This window comes from Pogona vitticeps, chromosome 1 (assembly GCF_051106095.1).
Source record: "Pogona vitticeps strain Pit_001003342236 chromosome 1, PviZW2.1, whole genome shotgun sequence".
Taxonomy (NCBI): Eukaryota; Metazoa; Chordata; class Lepidosauria; order Squamata; family Agamidae; genus Pogona; species Pogona vitticeps.
This window is the reverse complement of record NC_135783.1, coordinates 177,993,401-178,013,356: the sequence shown is the minus strand read 5'-3', so window position 1 is coordinate 178,013,356 and position 19,956 is coordinate 177,993,401. Positions and strand designations below refer to the sequence as shown.

At 43.2% G+C, this 19,956-nt stretch overlaps 1 protein-coding gene and 1 long non-coding RNA gene across 33 annotated transcripts in view; one reads left to right on the top strand and one right to left on the bottom strand.

Moving 5' to 3' along the window:
* Positions 1-19,956, top strand: part of MAP2 (microtubule associated protein 2) — a 334,548-nt gene that overhangs the window by 13,384 nt on the left and 301,208 nt on the right. For 26 of the 32 annotated variants that reach the window (XM_078379383.1, XM_078379378.1, XM_078379355.1 and 23 more), the window contains exon 2: positions 19,679-19,759. The gene's annotated coding sequence lies outside the window, so the exon portion shown is untranslated. The remainder of the gene's footprint in view (positions 1-19,678; positions 19,760-19,956) is intronic. The other 6 variants (XM_078379384.1, XM_078379368.1, XM_078379349.1 and 3 more) reach the window with 1 other exon arrangement.
* The window catches only part of LOC144584085 (uncharacterized), a 231,038-nt gene that overhangs the window by 78,748 nt on the left and 132,334 nt on the right, over positions 1-19,956 (bottom strand). The window lies entirely within an intron of this gene.

Here is a 19,956-nt window from a genome sequence, read left to right as displayed (position 1 = left end):
CAGTGAGTATACAGATCGTATAATACTGTAAATGTGTTGTCCCCTCAAAATGAAGCAACACACAGCCATTAACGTCTAAACCGCTGGCAACAAAAGTGAGTACATCCCTAAGTGACAATGTCCAAATTGGGCACAAAGGGTCAATATTTTGTGTGGCCACCGTTATTTTCCAGCACTGCCTTAGGGCATAGAGTTCACCAGAGCTTCACAGGTTGCCACTGGAGTCTTCTTCCACTCCTCCAGGATGACATCACAGAGCTGGTGGATGTTAGAGACCTTGCACACCTCCACCTTCCATTTCAGGATGCGCCACAGATGCTCAACAGGGTTTAGGTCCGGAGACATGCTTGGCCAGTCCATCACCTTTATCCCCAGCTCCTTTAGCAAGGCAGTGGTCATTTTGGAGGTGTGTTTGGGGTCATTATGTTGGAATACTGCCCTGTGGCCCAGTCTCCGAAGGGAGGGGATGATGCTCTGCTTCAGTATGTCACAGTACATTTTGGCATTCATGGTTCCCTCAATGAACTGTAGCTCCCCAGTGCTGGCAGCACTCATGCAGCCCCAGACCGTGACACTCCCACCACCATGCTTGACTGTAGGCATGACACACTTGTCTTTGTACTCCTCATCTGGTTGCCATCACACACACTTGACACCATCTGAACCAAATAAGTTTTATCTTGGTTTCACCGGACCACAGGACATGGTTCCAGAAATTCATGTCCTTAGTCTGCTTGTCTGCAGCAAACCGCATACAAGGTTTCTTGTGCATCATCTTTAGACGAGGCTTCCTTCTGGGATGACAGCCCTGGAGACCAATTTGATGCAGTGTGCAGTGTATGGTCTGAGCACTGACAGGCTGACACCCCACCCCTTCAACATTTGCAGCAATGCTGACAGCACTCATATGTCTATTTCCCAAAGCCAACCTCTGGATGTGACGCTGAGCACGGACACTCAACTTCTTTGGTCGACCATGATGAGGCCTGTTCTGAGTGAGGCCTGTCCTCTTAAACCGCTGTATGGTCTTGGCCACCGTGCTGCAGCTCAGTTTCAGGGTTTTGGCAGTCTTCTTATAACCTAGGCTATCTTTAAGTAGAGCAACAATTTTTTTTCAGATCCTCAGATAGTTCATGACCATGAGGTGCCATGTGGAACTTCCAGTGACCAGTCTGAGAGAGTCAGAGCGATAACACCTGCTCCCCCTTCACACCTGAGACTTGTGACACTAATGGGTGTCATGACACCAGGGAGGGAAAATGGGTACTTGGGCCCAATTTGGACATTGTCACTTAGGGGTATACTCATTTTTGTTGCCAGTGACTGTGTGTTGCGTTATTTTGAGGGGACAACACATTTACATTGTTATACAAGCTGTATACTCACTGCTTTACATTGTAGCCAAATTTCTTCATTGTTGTTACATGAAACGATATACTAAAACATTTATGAAATGTGAGGGGGGTGTACTCACTTCTGTGATATACTGTATGTTTTGCATGAACATCCCATGAGCCTTTAATTTTTTTCCCTTGTTGGCATTTATGGTAATAGGAAGACAGGCTCATTTTTGGACATACAGTATTAGCTTCTGTTTGTTTATACTGTTAAACAAGTGTTACTTTGTCTCAAGTAATGATGGGATCCAGCAAATAAACGTTGGGTCGTAGCTAGGTTGGGTCGTAGCATATGTTTTGCACATGGAACAATTCCCCTCAAAACAAAATATATCTGCTCTCCTACAGATGTTTTAGATCAGGTGTTAGCAACCTTAGGAAATGCAGGTATTCTTGGACTGCAATTCCCAGAAATCACAACCAACACAACTGCAGTCCAAGAGCATCTGAGGTACTAAGGTTATACTATGGATGAAATCTTGTGCTGCACCATGTCCACAACAGTAACAATGTTCACAGCAGTGGCAAACCATCACTGGTTAAAGGCTTCCTTTCATAATTTCAGCATGTGTATGACTTTATTGCATTGTGCGTTGGTTGTGTGCAGAAATCACCACAGGGAGCTTTTAATTAGTGGAGATTTGGCACTGCTGGTGACATCATTCCCTTTGCATACACAGCTGTGCAGAGAAATCTCAGACCATAACTCCAAGCATTCCTGGCCATTGGCCTTTCTGACTGGACCTGATGGAAGCTGAAGTTAAACAACAACAACAACACCTGGTCATCAGGTTGGGTAAAGCTGATGAAGAAGATCCCAAGTCCAACTTCTGGATTCTCTGTTTAAATCATGATGGCACTCAGGAGAATTTATGTCAATTAAAAGGGACTTAATAAGCTGCCTAACCCAATTTAATTTATGGACTTTTACAGTGTTCTATAGAAATTAATTGATACGATCCTAAAACTTCATCTTGTGTCTATTATACAGTGGGTTAGAACCAGACTCTCAATACAGTCCTACATAAGATTAGGTAAAAGTAAAGGTTCCCCTTGGCATTTAGTCCAGCCGTGTCCGACTCTAGAGCGTGGTGCTCATCCCCGTTTCCAAGCCACAGAGCCAGCGTTTGTCCGAAGACAGTTTCTGTTGTCACATGGCCAGTGCGACTAGACACGGAACACCATTGTCTTCCCACTGAAGTGGTCCCTATTTATCTACTTGCATTTGCATGCTTTCGAACTGCTAGGTTGGCAGGAGCTGGGATAAGCGACAGGAGCTCACTCCGTTGTGTGGATTCGATCTTATGACTGCTGGTCTTCTGACCTTGTAGCACAGAGGCTTCTGCAGTTTAACCCACAGTGTCACCACGTCCCTACATAGGATTACTCAAGAATAAATCCCACTGTACTTATTTGAACATACTCCAGGCAAGTGAGTACCAGATTGCAATCTCAATTAGTTGAAGATGGTTCCAATTGAAACTAATAGGACAGGACCCATTGACAACTGAGTTCCAAGTTCAACAGTGTGGATTAAACTCCATATTTTATATTCCAGGAAAAGAATTCTTACAGTGGGTCTTTTTCCTAGCCTTTTGTTGTTCTGTTTCTGGCAGAATCCATGGAAGTGATGACCAGTTCCATGTTTTAAAAATTAACATGAAAATTTCCTGCAACATCTCATTGAAAGAAGCCCAGGATTGATCTAAAGAGCCTTGGTGTTCCTGGCCATTGTGCACATGGAGCCTTTGCTCTTACATAATAATGAAGAATTATGCATTTCTGTGTAGAAAGGCGCATAGGACTTGATAACCAGTCTTATACATGTAGTGTAGCAACAAACCAAATAATGGGGGCTCTTTAATTAATAGATGATGCTCTAGAATTGCCCCAGAAGATGGAAAGCTGCTATTTCTTTCTACATTCAGGAATGTATCCTTTGGTTGCTTTTGTATACTAGATGGGTATGAAGTATTTTGCTCTTTTAGTTCAGGTCAAGAAGGTTGTTGTTATCTTCCAACTGAGTGTTAAATCCGTTGGGGAATTTTGATTAAAAAGAGGGAGTGGTTCTAGGAATTTGGTTATTTCTTTAAGAGGATAAGGCAGATTTTTTTAAAAATTAGATAGATTAGCCCAGTTTCACCAAACACTCTTCCTGATTTGCACACAAACTAGCACTTCATATACTAAAAATCACTCCAGAAGCATTTTAAATAGAAAAGGGTATTTTTTACTTACAGTAACCATCTGTAGTCAGGGGGCAAAAATTGAGTCTTCAGCGTACTTGCTATTTGAAGAATGGCCAGAGAAAGAAGGAGAGCTATAAACGAAACAAGTGGAGCAAAAATAATAATAATAATAATAATAATAATAATAATAATAATAATAATAATAATAATAATAATAATAATAATAATAATAATAATAATAATAATAATAATAATAATAATAATAATAAAAACAGGAAGAGGGGGTGTGGCTCTGCCTCAAATGCCAAGAACTTTATCAGTCTAGTTAGTGGCAAACAATGATCACATTACACTATAAAGCTCTCTCTCTCTCTCTCTCCCTCTCTCTCTCCCTCCCTCCCTCCCTCCCTCTCCCTCTCTCCCCCCTCTCTCCCTCCCTCCCTCCCTCTCTCTCTCCCCCTCCCTCTCTGATACCCAGTGTTAGTGCATGCAGTTTGTTTTTATCTGAACAAAATCAAAATCCCACAGATGGTAGTTTGGGCCCACTCACATATCAGCCAAAGATACATGCAAAGTTGACTATTGTTTCACAGGCACTGGGAAAACGGATACATTGTATATTAATGATAATTTTAGCCTCTTTTTATTGCTTTTGGTTTTTGATACGTAAGTTCAATTATTTTTATGTTTTGCATCAACATATGTTGAGTTGTTATTACTGTAATTATTTTGTTATAGTTCTTAGCTTCAAGGTCAATCAAGGACTGTGTATACTGCCTTTCTACAAACCATGTGGCCAAAGCAGTATGCAACAGAACCAGACAGAAAATTGACAAGGAATAATAGGTTGTAGGTTGAATGGAAATCCTGAGAGGTCTCTCCACTGGCCATAGTAGACACGGTGGTGAAGAGGCCTGTGTTAGTAGATCTGGCCAGTTATAGGTGAAACCTCTGTTGCTTTTTTATTCTATCTGCTGTCAAGGCTGTACTCTTGGAATCTTCCTCACTCATGATAATGGCAAGGCCAGTTCTCTAAAATCTTGTTTTTCTTAAGTGAGCCTTGAGCCCATAGTATTATATATTTATTGCATTTCTATTCTGCCTGTGTTTTTCAGTAAACCAATCGAGGTGGTTAATGCACAAGCATAAAATATATATATGGGTTAAAGCAGACCTAAGGAAGATGCCTCACTCTCTTTTCTTTCCTTCCAAAATAACTGGCTAAGAGTAGAGTCAGAAAGGAGGTCCGGATGGCTTTGGAGACAGGCAAACAAAGGGAAAAGTCCTTGTTTACTCCTGTAGAGTAGGTGGTTGCTGATAGAATCTCGTGTATGAGGAGTCATGAGAATTATGCATGCAGTTGCTTAGCAAACCATAAACAGATCCTCATCACCTCTTATTTTGGGGTACTGAGTGCAAATAGACTTGACTTGGGCAAGCACTTGGCATTTGATTTTTTTGTGGTTAATAATTTCAATGGCACTTACTCTGATTGTTTGTATTTAGGTTTTTTACTGTTCCACATTGACCTGCTGTGGACGTCTTCTGCACCCTTTGGTTTCTCCATCGCATGTGTCAACTGGCCTATGCACTGCCCTACTTTAATGTCTCAGGCCTTCACGGCAGATGGAGTTGCAGTAGCCTCAAGCTTCTGAAGGACAGCAAGCTTCATTGACCAATAGGGTCTAGAATAATTATAACTTGGAACAATAAATCTTACCATGTAGTGGTGACAACAGATAAGGTAAAGGTTCCCCTTGACATTTAGTCCAGTCATGTCCGACTCTAGGGCACGGTGCTCATTCCCTTTTCCAAGCCATAGAGCCAGCGTTTGTCCAAAGACAGTTTCCATGGTCACGTGGCCAGCGCGACTAGACACACAATGCCATTACCTTCTCACCAAGGTGGTACCTATTTATCTATTCGCATTTTTACATGCTTTCGAACTGCTAGGTTGGCAGGAGCTGGGACAAGTGACGGGAGCTCACTCCGTTGCATGGATTCTATCTTATGATTGCTGGTCTTCTGACCTTAAGGCACAGAGGCTTCTGAAGTTTAACCCACAGTGCCATAACATTCCTACAGCACCACCATGTCCTTACAGATAACAGACAACAGATAAACTCAATCCCAATTTTCATGCCACTGACACTGATGCATAGCTTGGAAGACTTACTCTTTTTTGGACTCTAGTTCCAAGAATCCTCCAAATAGCGTGGGACAAATGTTTCTGGAGATCATAGTCTAGAAAAGCAAAATTTCTATGCACTGCACAAGTGTACCTTTTCTTTGTGTAGTGGAGCAGAGACCCCTGTTTTCTACTATGCAGATGACTTCATGAATTTTGGGGTAGTGATTTCAAGTTCAGCAGTAGAGGGGCCCTGCTCTCACATTTCTTTCTCTTAAAAAAAAGAGATGGCAGATGGCTTGAATTGGATGGTCTCTCTCCACCTGACAGTTGATGGGGTAAATAAGATTATGGGTGGCAGCCATGTATTCGGTGTGACATCAGGATTCATAACATGGTTGCATAGAAGGAACCATTCTAGGAGTGACCAAAAATCAGTATGTGGAAATGAGAGGTAAAAGAGTTGAAGGGGTGGGTGGGGGGGAACGGGACAAAACAGCAAGTACAAAATTTGTGATTTCCCCAACAGGCTTATAATGGCATCTGCTTTTCTGAAGGAAGCTTTGATGGGAAGTGTTATTTTAAGAAGGGTAGAAAGTACTGAGTGAGCACTGTGCAGATTACTGGAGAGCAAGAAAAGCAATGTGGGATGAAATCCCAAAGAAGTCATTAAAAAAAGAAAACTTTTGACATAATTTAGGCTGAAATCCAGCCGTGTCAGCTAAAGAGATCTCTCTCATGGCCTGGATAATGAAGAACTATACTTTTGAACTGAGTGGGTTAGGAAGATTTTAAACAAGACAAAGAAGGCTGGAAATATTTTCCAGAAAAACCCATTGGACTCTTCTATGTTTTATACGTAAGTCACACTGCCTAGCTGGCTGCACTGTATAATTTAATTGTATGGTTCCCTTGAGGATTTCACCAGCAGACTGGAATCACGTTGCAAGTAGCTGAGTGACCTGTAGCATCCTATAATCTATTCTGGAAAAATCTACTTTATACCTCATTCAATACATTTTAAGCTATTAGAATCTTTGCTTAATCAAAATCATCCTATATAATATGAAAAATGTCTAATAGGGAGTTACACCATTGATCCATCAGATTAGTAACACTGTCACTTATGCAACTGAGACTCTTACATAGTTGATTTTTTCTTAAAAATATATATTGCAGAGTGATTTATAGTAGAGATTAAAAATAGCTTATAGTCATCATAAAATGTACAATAGCGTTCAAAAGTAATATAACAGTGAAGCAACAAAATGGGATCTGTTCAGATACAATCAGTTTTCTAGATTGTGTCGCAAGCATTCCTCCAAGCAGAAGATGTCAAAGACTTAACATGCAATGACCTGACTAAGCACAAAGGTGTAAAAGAGATCTTAAACATTGTACTCCCTATAGAAATCATTTTATGCTAGACTTGATTAGACTTGATGGTAGCAGCAGGAGAGCCACCAACTTTCAAAATTACCAGCATTTCTGTACACTGTGCTTTCCCAACTTCTTGTTTCATACGTGGCATCTACAATAAAAAAAGAGGTGTAAACCAAATTTCTGCTGCCTACCTTTACTGGTGAGGAACAGACAACAGCATGTGGGTAAACCAAGTGTTTTATATGTATAAGGTCCTAGTTTCATTGTTAGTTGAAAGGATTCCAGGTATTAGAAATTTCTCTTGTCACAAACCGTAGAAAAATACTATCTGTCCAGCTAGATAACATTGGGTGAAGCAGGCCATTGGTCCAGCTTGACTTGTTGCATATTGTGAATTTTGCAAAGTTTGTAAAGGTTATTTTTTTGGTGGGGGGAGAACTGCACTCTCAGACATCCCCCACCTCTACCAATGAGAGCTATTGGTCATAGTGGTTGGGGATTCTGGGAGCTGGAGTCCAAAAATGGGAACTTTTCCAACTCTGGAATTCTGTCTCTCTATATAACAAACTATAAGATTATAGAAGACAAAATCATAAGACAAAAATCATGACTACAGAAGAATGACACAACTTTAACGTTCACAATGAAGAAATTGAAATAGTTCAAGAATTTGTATTCCTTGGTTCAATCATCAATCCAAATGGAGACTGCAGCCAAGAAATCAGAAGAAAACTGAGACTTGGAAGGGCAGCAGTGAAGGAACTAGAAAAGATAATCAAGTGCAAGGACATGCCATTGGAAAGCAAGACCAGGATCATCCACACTCTTGTATTTCTGATCCCCATGTGAGCTTGAATCTGCAAGAGCTGAGCAGGGTGGCTGAGAAGAGGACATTTTGGAGATCTCTCATTCATAGGTTCGCTATGAATTGGAGGTGACTTGATGACGCATAACAAGAAGGTTATAGACCATTTAAACCATTTCACTGAATTCTTGATTTTGAGGTCTTAATATGCCCCTATTTGTTACTGTTGTCATTGTCTCTTTTATTTTATTCAACCATGCTTGGCAATAATCCGCAGCATATTTAAGGTAAAGTTAAACCAGCATAGATGTAAAAGTGTCCTGATGGTGTCAGTGGTGAATGTAGAGTAAATGTACATCTGCAGCACCCCCCCCCCATTTTTTAATGCTTTGGAATATTTGTATGCATCTCAGGGACTTTTTGACTTGCACCCTGATTGTGAAGGTCTTGAGGACACTCACTACCCACACCAGCTCTCTGCGTAATTAGTGCATATAAATAATCATTGCTGGAGATACTTATTCAGCATTATGCAAAACAACTTCAGTGATCTTGCCAAAGCTAACATCATAGAGGTCCTGAGTTCCCATGCTCCAAGGCAGCCTCTGACCACCAGCTGGGAACCAGAATAAATGTTTCCTGTGATATACAACTGCTTAGTTTTAATTTTACCGACAAAGAGGGCTGGGTTTTCTTCTGTACAATGGCCCCTCCCTTCAAGGCTGGCTCATTGGGATGGTCTGATTAAGTGACTTCATTTTGCTGGGAAGCATTCAAGAAAAATGTAGGACTGTTAATATAAAATTTCCCTTTGTCCTATCCCTGTCACATGTTGGAAGTGCAACAGCGAACACATACTGTTTTCTGAAGGCTCCTGTCACACTTCAGAACTCTAGATGGTCAAGATTTCAGATGCTTTGTGATTTCCAGATGAAGCAAGGGACAGTGCCTTGGCTTGCCAAATTATTTCGGTATATGACACAGAACATTCCACAGTTCCTCTTGCTGTCCCTGGAAGTTGAGGGAGGAAGAGAGAGAGAGAGAGAGAGAGAGAGAGATGCAATAATAGCCAGATAAATATGTTTTTGTTGCCTGCCCAAGGCACCCCAAATGCATGGTACAGCCACCTCTGCCACAGCAGTTTCGTCCTGCCATGGTTCTGAATTGTGCGGAGAGCTGGCACAAGTACTGTAGCACCCTGCCCCCAATATTCAGCTACAACTTTGGGGGTGAGGGATGGTCAAGGGCAGAGGAGATCATCTTTACTGTCCCTCTCATGTTATCATAATCACACAGTATAGTGAGTTGGGGGAATGACTAAAGAATATGCATGTTTTACTATAAAGAGGAACTTCTTCGAAATGTTTCAAGCAGTGTTTCAAGAGACATCTCACGGAACATGTGGTCTGTTGGGTGGAAGGAACCCAACCTTTTCACTAAAACACAATTTCCCACCTCTCTGTTTTGTTGCAGCCCTTGTATGTCTGGGCTCCATTTTAATCAGCAGAAGGAAAGTGTGACTTAACACCGGGCACAGTCTGAGGCGTTACTTAGTTCTGTTAAAATTGTATTTTGAAAATGGGTTTATGGCTTGCATCCTTCATACCCTCCAAAAATAGCTAGGGAGGGGGAGTTTAGGAAACTGAGCTGCTCTGTGAGCAACATGGATGCCTGTGTGGGGAGGGGTAAAAGTTTTCGCTTTTCCTGCTTTTCCTGCTGCCTTCAACCTTTCCCAACATTATTGTCTTTTCCGGAAAGTCCTGCCTTCTCATGATGTGCCCAAAGTATGAAAGCCTCAGTTTTGACTTTTTTGCCCCAGAAGGTTTCATTTGTTCTAGGACCCACTTGTTCGTCTTTCTGGCATTAGGGTATCTCCAAAGCTCTCCTCCAGCACCATATTTCAAATGAATATATTTTTTTTCCTATCAGCTTTCTTTACTATCCAGTTTTCACTCACCTGTACATGGTGACTGGAAACACAAGAATGCAGATAAGCTTGGTCTTGCTCTCCAGGACGCATCCTTACACTTGATGAGCTTTTCTAATTCCTGTATAGCTGCCCTTTTGAGTTTCAGTCTCTTTCAGATTTCCTGGCTGCAGTTTCTATTCGGCTTGATGAACAAAGTTATATAAAATCTTCAGTAATTTTAGTTTCTTCATTGTCATCGCTGAAGTTGTTTAGTTCTGTAGTCATGATTTTGGCCATTTTAATGTTCTTGTGCTTACTCTTTTGGCCTCCTCTGGTGTAGCAATTCTTAGTTACAAACTTTTGCCTCCTCTGCCAGTGTCACCACCAGCTCCTGCTTCCACCCACTAGCTGCTGCTTCTGTCACCAGTGGAGCTATCTATTATCTTCTCCTGATGTGCCTGGTACCACTGAAGAGGGTGGATGCATCTTAGGCTGCGGTCACACTAGAGAAATGCCCCCGTTTTTTCACATCTTCTGCTTCCTGTAGAGTTGTGTGTTGCAGTCATGTGACATAATCCCGTGACAGTGGTTCGTGCGGTTTTTAACTGTTCCACATTTTTTAGGTAAATTAGATGCGGTACATTCATCTACACCCCTGCAGTGGGACACAGTCCTTCCTCTTTTTGTGCGTTTTTCTGCCCCCTTTCCTCCCCACTTTTTTTTTTTTTTTTAAAAAAGAGGATCTATCTAACTATTGTGAAAAAGGAGGGCAGCACGATGATATCTGGGTGATTCATCTACCAGTTTATCAGTGAGCTTCGGTTTCTGCACGGAGGGAGAGAAAGAGAGAGTAACTGATACAAAGTAGGGTGGATCTCATACCCCCTCCACTCCCCGTCCCCTTCTGATTTATGGAGAACATTGAAGCCTGAGGCAGAGCTTTGTGTGACCCCAAAGCTTGCATCCTGCATTGGGGGGAAACAACAACAACCATGACACAGCCAGCAAAATAACCCTAGCCAATCCCGACCATGGTTCACTTGCTCTGTGTTTTCACTGCAGCTGCCTCCTTGAAGCCAGGAGTGTATTCATGTGCTTGGTTGTATGTGTGAACTGCTTCCTTCCTTGCTGCTGCTGAATAGCTCAGCTTGAGGTTGCCCTGCAGCAGCAGCAGTCAATGGGAATGGCGGTGGAGCTGTGGGGGGGAGGGGACGGGACCAGCTGGCTCTGCTACAACTAGATGCCACCTCTTTCTCCCACCGATCCTTTGCAGAACTGTCTGTGCCGAGCTGAAACCATGTAGCATCTTCACCCACATGCAGCTGGCTTTGGGAGGGTTAAAGTGGACAAGAGCCCCATTTGATGCTCCCCATTCCTGAGAATGCATGCATGAGTGTGTGTTCACATGTCCACCCTTTGCTCTGTCACGATTAATGTGTCAAGTCTGCTGTGGCGCAGCGGCTGTGCCGAGGAGCCCAAAGTGCTGGTCAGTGAGGGAGTCACTACCATGACAACCCTTGGAAGTTGGCAAGATGCCCTTGCTGGCCATATACTGATCTGGGGCATGTTGTCCTGTTTCCGTGCTGTGCTACACACAATGGTGGAGAACCCAGAGCCCACTGTAGTGGCCATTCATCTTTGACAGAAGCAACACCCTGGTTCGATGATTTCTAAATAAATTAATAAATAAATAAATTAAAGGGACTTGAATGACAATGGGGAAGAGTTAACTGCACACCAGATGTAATGAGAAAGAATTGCTTTAGTAATGCACATACGATGGAATTTCAGAAGTAATGTGCAATGAAATGTGGAAAAAATATATTGGATGCCTCCCAATGGGCTGGATTTGATGCGGAGGTAGCATGGAGGGAGAGCAAAAGATTTGGTAATGGCCATGCATCATCTGAACAGAAAAAGACCATGAGGAGTAACTAGGAAACGTTTTGCAGATGTGACCACAGCCTCAGCCTGGTGCCTCAGCTGTGAGGCATTGGGTGGCCCTGCTTGGTGTCCAAGCTCGTAACACAATCTGGCCTCCTGATGGCATTGCTCTCGGCTTCACTGACACACTCAGACTCCTCCACCACAATAAGGTGTGCATTCAAGAAGGCGTTGCAGATTATATGAATGGATTTTATTCCATTGCATTGCTATATCTACACGTACAATAGACTACTTCTTCTAGTAATGTGTGTTCATTGCTTCTGTATGAAATATAATTTTTGACTTACACTGTTACTTTTAGTCTACAATGGTAAATAAATATTCTATTTTATATTCTGAAAAACTGTCAAATATAAGGGTGTTTCTTTAGGACAGATTCGGATGACCTACTTTAAAAATGCAAGTGTTAAGGTCCGACTCAGGTGGTCTGTAGGGATTTGTGCAAATCTAACTTTGCGTTTTCCTTTGGAAGCAGTGTGATGGCTTTACTCAAGCCACCTGATGATCTGGGACCTAGATTATTTCTAGTAATCACTAGACGAGAGGATTCACTTTTTTCCTTTGTGTGGTACTTTTTATTGCCATCTGGCTGGAGCAATCCGCAGGGAGCCTGAAAGTCAAGGAGGACTTGGCAGAAAGGATGACATTTGGAAATCACTCCTGTAGCACAGTTGGACTCCTCCCCTCCCCTCCAAGATCTTCATATATGCCAGACGATCTTGTGTGTTGTAATAGAAGAATGTTTGCATTGCTTGCTCATGGACATGCATTTGAAATATGGACAGATTCCTTCCAGAATCTTTTGCCAAACTTTGGGAACCCTTCCAAAATCTGTTCATTTGTTCATTAATGTTCAACATAGGGCAGGATGTGTTTAATAATACAGGGAGAGTGTGACTCAGTGCAGAAATCTGCTCTGCTTGAGCTTGTAATGTAGAAATTTATAAGGCACATTTAAGGAGCAGATAGGATTGCAAAAGGCTCACAGTTTGTGCTATAATTGGTTTAGAGGAGGTGAGGGAATGAAGAGTGGGAAACATCTGCTCCTTGATCTCAAGCTTATACCATTCCTTGGGAATTCTGGAGATGCAAATTCTACTCCCACTGTTGAATCAACACTGAAAATAAACATCCACTGATGATCAAACATGCCTGCCAGCAGCCAGTGTTCATTTAAAAAAATGTATGTATGTATTTCTGTGCATAAAACTACTTCCTCTGCCTTTAAAGTAGCTTCTGAGCCTACAAGTCCCTTGAGCTGCAAAGAGGAGCTTTCGCTGCCTTCTCAAAAATGATTTATGATTGATTGAGAGCTACAGATTCTCGAAGGCTTTCACGGTCAGGATCTAATGGTTGTTCTGGGTTTTTCAGGCTCTTTGGCCGTGTTCTGAAGGTTATTCTTCCTGATGTTTCGCCAGTCTCTGTGGCTGGCATCCTCAGAGGACAGCAACCAGAGTACAGGTTGCTGTCCTCTGAAGATGCTGGCCACAGAGACTGGCGAAACGTCAGGAAGAACAACCTTCAGAACACGGCCAAAGAGCCTGAAAAACCCAGAACAACCAGCTACAGATTCTGCTGTTCCTAATATTCATGGTGGCAGCAGTGTTTCTGTCTCACGTTAAAAGGACCCAAGGTGCCTTACAACAATAAATCTGTGAAGATTCTTGGTCATCCAGGTATCTGAAAGTTGAGTCATGGCAACTGGACTTCTTTCTTGTTAGCTTGAAACGTTTCACTACTCATCCAAGCAGCTTCTTCAGTCAGATAATATTTAAAAGCTAGAAACAGTGATTATACGAATATTTTAAAAAAAGAATTAAACAAGTATATTTAAAATCGTCATTAGTTAATATATATATTTTTAAAAAACAATCACAACAATCCATTTAAAAACCTCTCTCAGACCACCAGTTATTAAGGAAAAAACTGCTTGAAAACAAAGGTCTTTGCAGAAGGAAAGCAAAGATGGGGGCAGCCTAGGTTCCAGTGGGAGGGAGTTCCAGAGTCTGGGGGCAGCAATAGAAAAGGTCCTCTTCTGTGTCCCCACCAAGTATGAAGATGGTGGGACAGAGAGAAAGGCCTCCCCTTATTATCTTAATTCTCAGATAGACTCATAGAGGGAAATGTGGTCTTTTAAATAGCTTAGACCCAGGCTGTTTACGTTTTATAGGTTAGAACCATCATTTCGACTTGTGTCCAGGAATGGATTAGCAGCTCGTGGAACTGGAGTAACAGGAGAGTTATATGTTCCCCAGTGAACAATTTGGATGCAGCATTTTGGACCCACTGAAGTTTCCAAACACTTTCCAAAGGTAGCTCCACATAGAGCACATTACAGCAATCCAGCTGAGACGTAACTAGGGTGTGTGTCACTGTGGCCAGATCAGGCTTCTCAAGAAACAGGTGCAGCTGGCACACTAGACCAGGCACTCCTGGTCATGCTGAAACCTGGGCATCCAGGCTCAGAGATGAATCCAGGAACACTCCCAAGCTGCAGACCTGTGTTTTCAGAGGGAGTATAACTCCATCCAGCGCAGGCTGCAACCCTATTCCTTGATCCGGTTTTCAGTTGACCAGGAGCATCTCTGTCTTGTCTGGATGAAGCTTCAGTTTATTCATCCTCATCCAGTCCATTACTGACACCAGACGTTGATCTAGAACCAAGGCAGCTCCCTTGGATTTAGATGGAAAGGAGAGATAGAGTTGGGTGTTATCAGCGTACTGGTGACACAGAGCCCTAAAACTCTGGGCAACCTCTCCCAGTGGTTTCATGTAGATGTTAAATAGCATAGGGGACAAAACAGAGACCAATGGCCAGGTTGTTGAACAAGAGTCCCCCAGCACCACCTTCTGGGTTCTCCCCTCCAGGAAGGACCAGAGCCACTGTAAAACAGTGCCTCCAAGTCCCATCCCAGAGAGATGGCCCAGAAGGATACAGTGCTTGATGGTATCGGAAGCCACTGAGAGGTCCAGCAAAACCAACAGGGACACACTCCCACTGTCCAGTTCCTGGTTGCCACCAAGTCAACCAAAGCAGTCTCCATCCCATAATCAGGTCTGAAGCGAAACAAAGTAGCTCTAGATAATCCACCTCATCTAGGAACATCTGGAGCTGAGAAGTCACAACCCACTCCAGCTCCTTGCCCAAAAATGGGAAATTAGAGACTGGCTGATAATTATCCAGTACTGGATAATTATCCAAGGAGGGTTTTTTGCAATAATAGTCTTATTACTGCCTTTTAAAAGCATGCTGGGATGCTACCCTGTAGCAAGGATGCATTCACCACCCCTTGCACCCACTTGACCAATCCCTCTCTGTCAGATTTTATAAGCCAGGAGGGGACTATCTCAAAGGGTCCTGACCACATCAGGATGCAAAAATGGGAACGTAATGTATCCATCAACACCAGACGACCATAGTTACATCTATAGGACCTGTATTAACTGCAGCATCCAGGTCAGAACTGATCAGAATGATTTTCCATGCAAAGTGCTGTGCAAATTTTTCTCAGCGAGCTACAGTGTGGCCAGCACTATCTTCCTGTGGGTCAGGCCCTTAACCACTCAAAAGAGCTGTGCTGGGTGCCTCTGTGCAGATGCAGTGGTGGCAGAGAAGAATGACTTCTTCATCACCACCACTGTCACAGAATAGGCCTTTTAATGGGTTCTAGCCTATGTTTGGTCGGATTCACTCCGAGTTTTCTGCCATCTTTACTCTAGCCTCTGTCCCATTCATTTCATCACCACCAGCTCTCCAGTAAACCAGGGAGCATGTCTGGCTCTATTTTGTAAGAGATGAGGTTTAGGAACAATTGTGCCAACAACCCTGATCATTTTCCCATTCCAAAGTTCAGCCAGGGCTTCAACAGAATCACCTGCTGAGGTGACAGGAAACTCCCCAAGAACAATCAGGAAACCATTTGGATCCATCAACCTCCTGGGGTGGGTCATCTTAATTAGTCCCCTACTCCTGCAGATGCTCTGAGTTCCAGTGAGTCTCAACCCCACCAGATGATCTGTCCATGGCAACAGAAATACAGAGAGTGCCTCCACACCCTGATCATCAACATATACCCCAGGGTCAAAAATGGGCCCGGCAGCAGGAGTGGGGCCAGATACCATTTGGGACAGCCTCATGGTCATCATGGAGGACATGAACCACTCCTGACAAAGCTGCCTTGGCAGGGAGGTTGAAGTCCTCCAGCACCACCACCCCAAGACCAACTCAGAGAGCTCAGGAAGGGAGACTGTTGAGCAATGGGGTGGGCATTGCACCAACAGAATCTCTATTCTATCCCAGGCTCCTGCTTTGAAATACAAACATTCAAACCAGGAAAACAGGGATGTGGCACCTGATGAGGGGGATAGTATCACGATAGATCACTACAACTCCACCTTCCCACCCTCACCCCAGGGTCTTGCCTGCTGCTGTGGCTGCAGCTGCAAAGAGAACCCTGGTGGACAAAGCTGAGTGAGATTGACACCCCCAGCCTCATCCAACCAAGTCTCTGCTTTGCAAGCCAGGTCGTCTGCTCAGGATCAAGTCCTGGGTGGCAGTTATTTTCCCATTGACCGATCTGGCATTTCTTAGGCATTTTTCAGTCCCGAGAGACTATGGTAACGTGCTCTGTATGAGTGTCCTTTCCAGAGCACAAAGCCTGGGTCAGATAATATGGAGCAGTGGTTCTTAACGTGGGCGATAATGCCCCCCAGGGGGCGATTTCATTTTTCAGGGGGGCGGTAGAACGAAAAGGGGCGGCGTGGGGGCGCTGGAGCAGAAGGGGGGCGGTAGGGGGGCGCTGGAGCAAGCCAAACCTGTGAAGATGGCTGCAGCCTTTTTACAGTGTGCATGAATATATATTTTCCTCCAATTTTAATTTAGTTTCAGACTTTTTGTCTTGAAATTTTTAGTTCCTGCATTTGTTTTTATGCCCTTTTTATATTTCTTTTTGCGTCTTAAAATTCACTTGCAACTAAATCATTACATGTTACTTTTTTGGGGGCATTTCATTTTCTTGGAATTTAATATTGTTTTCAGAGGTCATTGGATTTAAGTGTCTCAAATAAATAAATAAATAAATAAATAAATAAATAAATAAAAATATATCACTGCGGGGAGGGGGCCGATGATAACTTCCTCAATGGCTCAAGGGGGCTTTTCTTTCAAAAAGGTTAAGAACCACTGATATGGAGGATAGGCTGTTACCCAAGCAGCAAATCCCCCCTCTCCACGTTGCTGAAATAGTCCAATGGAAAGGCAAGAGCCAATACAACTGGTTCCAGCGATGTTGCAGGAGTTGCCAGAACGACACAAACTGCCTCTGGGACTCCGGCACCGGATTTTGCCTCAAGGTTGACCTCCCTCAGTGGATATAGCTACAAGGCAGTGGATGTTTGAAATTGGAGTTTTCCTTCTCCTAGATGGGCTTCCAAGGCTGATGAGCCCCACCTACCTGGTTCTGGCATTTAGCAGCAGGATTTTCAACCCAAGGGGCCTGCCACCAAGGCTATCCAAGCTATCCAAGCTAGGGGCATCTTTTCCCCCTTCACTCTCACATGGTGCTGTGAGTGCTGTCCTGCACCATATTGCCCCCTGCCATGAACAGTTCCAGTCGCTTCTTCCTGATTCCCCCACCCCAAGTATTTTCTTTCCCATCAAAACACATCCCTCAACAAGCAAACAAAGGCCATGTTCGTATCTTCTCCCCAGACTTGGCAGGGGCTGGGAAATAGATTACAAAAAACTAAAATGAGAGGGGATGATCTGGGAAGGTTTTGCTGTTTTAAAAATACAGGGAGGAAGGAATACAAAAAGAAGGATTCGTTAAAAAGGCCTTTGTAGAGATTTCTGTTTGTCCTATTTGTGTCTCAGTTAGGATTTGGATTTTCTGTATTGAGCAGAGGCAGCCCTATCAGGAGAAGAGTGAAGGGATTGCCTCAGGGAGCAAATTTCAGGTGTCATGAAAAGGCATTACATTGTTAATTCTTTTTTTAAAAATGTATTAACAGTGAAGGGAAAAGGTACATGTAGGATTCCTGCCTCATGTGTCAAAATGACATAGCTGGTGTTAAATACAGTGTATCTTGACCTGGATGGGTAGGGAACAGAAAAGTACAATGGGGTGGTTCAAGTATATTATTATATCAATGGAGCCAAAGAGGCGAAAGTCACAGAGAATACAGTATCTATTGAAGCAGTAGAGCTATTTTATGGTCAGGGGACAAACAAATCTTCAGAGTCTGCGAGTAGACTGCCTGTGAAAGAGAGAGTGAGCCGTCCTCCATCAAAATTGTGCAGGAGGAAGCCTATGAATGCACAGAAGGGATACTTATAAATATAGAAGAAGAAGGGATGACAGAAAGGAGGGCTATAGAGGTGTGTTTATCAGAAGATCAAGGGGAGGAGAAAGACGAGGAGCAGGATTTGATAATATGGGGGGAGGTAATAAAAGAAGGAGGTGACATGCGAGAATTCAGAATTCAAACGGAACCAAGAGGAAGGGAGACAAGGGACTGTGCGGTACAGTCTGAGAGAGAAGAAGAAACTGCAGATAAGGTCTGTAGCCTGCTAAAAGACTCTCCTAATTTGAAGACTGGCGGAGGATTGCTGCCAGATCTGGAGTTACCAAAGGTGGAGAAGAAAAGATCAGCCCTTTTAGAATGGACTGTGTTAGTATACCCTCGCAACCAAGGTGGGGGGAGGAGAGTGATTCGTCCCAGTCCCTCCTACAATGTTCCACCTCTAGAAAGGGACTGGGCGAGGCACCCCTGTTGTGGGTCAGTATGCGCGGTCAGGAGTACCCCATTGAGAAGAATGATGGATCCCGAATGCTTTGGTCCAGCCTGAGTGTAAGGAGTGAGATATTAACTCCAGGGACAAAGGTTTTGTGTTACAAGATGTTGCCAGCATTAAGTTGTTTAGATCCTTTCCATTTATTTACTCTGGATATGGAAGTTAATAAAGTTGAATCAGTTGAATTTTTGAAATCACCTCCGTCCCTTATTCTTGCCAAAAGGAGGGACCATCGCTGAAATATGAAGAACCGGATCACACTGCTTGTTTGTTTGTAAGTGGTAACAATAGTTGGGGGAGGAAGGTGTCAGAATTCAGGGGATTTCCACATAGGATGCAACAGCTTCCATGTTTATCCCACTTCTGCCCCGTGAAAGCCATCAAAACTGCTCATCATGCTAGCGTGCAGTGTAGTAAAGAGAATATTGGCCTGGGACTTTGAAGATCCAGATTCTCCTCAATCCTCCCAATGGATGACCCTGGGCTAGTCTATCTTCCTCAGCCTGATCTACCTCACAGGGTTATTGTGAGGATAAAGTAGGCAGGAAAAGAGCCATGTATGTGACTCACTGGAGGAAAGGCAAGATATAAATAGGGCTGGTGAATATTTGCATGCAGAACATCTACCACTGAGTCTTATTGATTAAGACAGCTGTCATATGCATCCCATTGCATAATGAACAAATGAGAGTGGGCTGGACCAATGCACTATGAATACAGCCCTTCAGAAAATTCAAGAGTATAAAAACAGGCTGTTTTGTGATTCTGACATATTGTGTCCTTGGTAACTTTCTAGAGCAATCGGTATTGTCTCGCCCAATTATAGTATGTACAATACTATGATTATACTTCTCCCCCTCCCCCCGCTCATTTGTATGTTTGTGCCTTTCAAAAGTCCATTCAACTCCTAATTCACTTGATGCTTAAAACCAACATGAAAGTGCTTGGGTGAGTTTAAGTGCTTCCAGATGGGGCTTGGATTGTGCAATCAATATTCTGCTTTGCCTCAATTCATAGAGGGTTTTTTTTTACATATCCTGACAATGTCACCTACTGCTTGTAAAAAAAAACACCCTTCACAAATGTTTTCTCACCAGTGACTTTTCTTTTCACCTTTTCTCTGACAGAACAGCTGTACAGTGTCTTTGGACTGATAGTGCGAGGACCATTGATCTGGAAGCCCCCTGCGTTTGGGCATTCAAACTGAGGTACTTGTCTTTTTCATCAGACTTAGTGATGTGCTTATGTAGTGTCGGATAACCAGTGATGAATGGGATAAGGGACCATAAACTGAAGTGTAGATCAAGGTTCATCTGATCTAGAAGCTATTGCACAACCTGTTCTGAATGGGTTTACATAAAGGTTTGTATCCTAAGGCTGCTATTAGATCTAGTCTTCTCTTTGA